Genomic DNA, 3,869 nt, shown 5'->3' with positions numbered 1-3,869 from the left:
TAAGAAATATATATTTAGTCATTAAGATAACCAAAATACATTTTTATACATATTTGGTCTTCCATGATTCCTAGTTCACAGATCCCCAAATGCCTAGAATTTCCTAAGTGGAAAAGATCAACGGAACCATCTTTTGTCCCAATATTTGATCTCTCATTCTTAGTTCCTGAAATCACTTGAGGGCCATTAAGTTGAAATGAGTATCTTGTTATTTATAATAATTTCCTTTCCACCACGGCTGAGGCTATGGTAATGAGGTGATTTATGGAGGCTGGTTACTAGCGGAACCAACCATGAATAGAGGATTGCAACTTTCAGTCCTGGCCCCTGGCCTCCAGGAAGGGAAGGAGAGATGGAGGTTGAGTCAGTCACCAGTGGCCAATGATTTAATCAGTTGTTCCTATGTAATGAAACCTCAGTAAAAACCCAGAAGGACAGGGTTCAGATCACTTATGGAGTAGTGAACACATGGAAATCTGGGGAGATTGGTGCACTAGGACAGAGCATGGAAATTCCACACCCCTTCCTCATGCCTTACCCCAGGCATCTATTCCATCTGGCTGTTCCTGAGTTATATCCTTTTATAATAAATTGGGAGTATAGTAAGTAAGCTGTTTTTCTGAGATCTGTGAGCCAGTATCGCGAAGTGATTCAACCCAAGGAGGGCGTCATGGGAAACTTTGATTTATAGCTTGTCAGCCAAAAGCACAGGTGACAGCCTGGACTTGTGATTATGCCAGAAGTCGAGGGGTGGGCAGTCTTGTGGGACTGAGCCCTTAACCCGGGGAATCTGATTTCTGACGCAATCTCTGGTAGATAGTGTCAGAACTGAGAACTGAGAACCCAACTGAGAATTGCTTGCTGGCAGTGGGGTGGGGGTGGGGGAATCCCACAAACATTGGATGGTGATCAGAATCATTTATTGGGTTAAATAAAATATACTCAAAATTAATTTCATCCTTTTTTTCTTATACTTTTTAAACATGGCTACTAAAAAAATTAAATTGCTTATGTGACTTATATTTCTATCAGACAGCATTAGTCTAGAAAAGCTAGGGCAGAAGACAATAAATTCAGAACTGAGCCTTTAATTCATCTGTGGACTTAAAATGAACCTCTAGACACACTCAACTTGCCACACAAATCATAGTACCAGCCACTCACTACTAGGTGGCACCCAGCCTCTTCACACTCTTATGTTCTCTGCCCAGCCTCTGAAGCATCTGTGCTTCTGATTCTGCTGTGTGGACCAATGTGATGGCCACACTTTTAAGAGTGGCAGCCAAAGCATTTAGTGTCTCAGCTTTTCAAGGCCATGGCTGTCCAGTTGAGATATAATGTTAGAAAAAGTTGATCCATGCTGCAAACCCAATCCAAGTCCCAACCAAGTAAGTTCTCAGGGGGCTATTTGAGGTCTCCAATCAAAGCTATTGCCAAATCCAAACCAGACAGTTTCCTGCCCGAGGCTGGGTATTCAGCCATGACTTAGCGATCAGGCACCCCCCAGTGGGCCATTTGCTTCTCATCAAGCCATGAGTTATAATATGCTCTGCCCATTTCTAACTGCCCATCTGTTTTCCTCTTTGGAGGATGGCGAGGGGACAGGTGTCTGTCACTGCCCCAAGCAGATCTTTCTCAACTGTGTTCTTGCAGATTTCCTTACTCAGCCCACACCACTAATAGTTTGTAGTCTATATTAGCATCATCTCCAAATTACATTTGAGCAAACCAGGTTGGAAGAGATTGAATGGCCCACACAGCTTGTAAGTGGAGTTGCCAGTGCTTGGATTTGGGTCTCCTGCCTCCAAAGTCATCTTTCATTGTCCAGCCTAGCCTCAGCCTTAATGTGTTATTCAACCTCCCAAGTTCTAGTCATAAAGCTCTGTGTTACTTAAGAGAGTGGTGGCTGCTGTAACAGATAAACTCTCAAAGTTCAGTGCTTGCCCACGTTTGAAGTTTATTCTCAGTAATGCAAAGCCCTACACAAATGTTTGGCAGGCAGCCTTCCATGCAGGGATGTAGGGATGTAGGCTCTACACACGTTGTAGCTGTTTTATGGTCAACATGGGGTTCCCAACGTCTTTGCTGGGCACCTTCATGGCTGCCATGGAAAGATGGAATGCAGTTGATGTCATATTGGAGGATGCAAGGGGCAGACACTACATCAGGCAGCAATTACATTCTCCTCATACAGACACCCCATATGGCAGTGTCTTAAAGAGAGGAGGCATGCCCCTTCTTCCCTCCTTTTTTCACCTTGCGTCTTAGGACATAGATGTGTTGGCAAACCCTCTTGAATCATGGGGAGAAACACCCTAGGGATGGCAGAGTGCAAGAAAGGAGACTGGATCTCTGAGGGACTGAATGGAGCAGAGTCACATTGCCAGTCCTGCACTGTCCACGTCCAGACTGTATGTGGGAGAATTGAATTTCCATCTTGTTTAAGCCACTGTTGTTTGTGCACCTGTTTTATGCAACTGAACCTGTGTCCCAAATACAGGATCCTACTCTTTTTGTCTACAACAGTACTCTGGCAAATGGTAGCCGGAAGAAGAATGAGTCAGCCCAAAGCTCCAACCCTCAGCACAGAAGCTTGGTTGGGTGGACAGCAGAGGGAGTAACTACCTTTGAGCACATGACAACAGCTTAAAATTGTGAAATATGCATAATATAAAATTTACTATTTCAGATGTAATTAACTATGCAGTTCATTGGCATTATGTACATTCACATCATTGTACAATCTTCACCGCCATCCAGAAGTTTTCCATCTTCCAAAACTGAAATTATGTATCCATTCAACACTAATTCCCCTTTTCCCCTGCCCCAGACCCTGGCAACCACCAATCTATTTTCTGTTTCTCTAACTTTACTACTCTGGGTACCTCATGTAAGTGGAATTTTATGATATTTGTCTATTTGTGACTGGCTTATTTCAGGTAGCATGATATTTTTAAGGTTCATCTTTGCTGTAGTGTGTCAGAAGTTTTTTCCTTTTTGAGGCTGAATAAGATTCCACTGTATGTATAGACCACATTTTGTTGATCCATTCATCCATCAGTGGACACTTGGGTTGCTTCTACCTCTTAGCTACCATGAATAGTACTGCTATGAACAGATGGTGTGCAAATATCTGTTTGGGAAAAAAATAAAAATATCTCTGTGGAAAGAGGAAGAGAAAGTAGAGAGGGTATGCTCATATCTTAACCTCATGAGCCTGGAGTGGCATGTAATTTTTCAGCTCACACTTCATTGGCAAGAACTGGTCACAGGGTGTAATAGTTATCTATTACTGAATAAGAAATTACCCTAAAACTTAGTGCCTTACAATGATGAGCATTTACTATCTATGGTTTCTGTGGTTCAGGAAATAAGGAGAGACACCACTGAGTAGTTGTGTCAGGGCTTCTCAGGAGACGGCAGTCAAGAAATGGGCTGTGGCTGCAGTCATCAGAAGGCTTGAGTGGCATGGAAGGACCTGCTTCCAAGATGGTGCACCCACATGGCTATTGGCAAGAGGCCTCAGTTCTTTGCCAAGTAGATCTCTTCATAGAGCTGCTTGAATGTCCTCAGAACATGACAGATCGCTTTCCCTGGAGTAAGTGATCCAAGAAAGCCAAGGTAGAAGCTGTAGTATCTTTTATGACCTAGGCTCAGAAACTATACACCATCATTTCTTTGGTATCCTATTGGTTATACGGGTCAATCCTATTCAGTGCGAGAGGAGACTACCCAGGGATGTTATCAGCAGGAGAAGAAGTCATTGGAGACTGTCTTAAAGTCAGGCCACCACTGATACTCTTGCATCTGGGAAATGTGGTTCCTGTCCAGGCAGCCATTTTCTAGCAATAACTTTGTATGCAGAAGGG

This window comes from Lynx rufus, unplaced genomic scaffold (genome assembly GCF_022079265.1).
Source record: "Lynx rufus isolate CCGP_SWC_20201006 ecotype Redwood Valley unplaced genomic scaffold, mLynRuf1.p SCAF_4, whole genome shotgun sequence".
NCBI classification, from domain to species: domain Eukaryota; kingdom Metazoa; phylum Chordata; class Mammalia; order Carnivora; family Felidae; genus Lynx; species Lynx rufus.
This window is presented reverse-complemented; position numbering follows the sequence as displayed.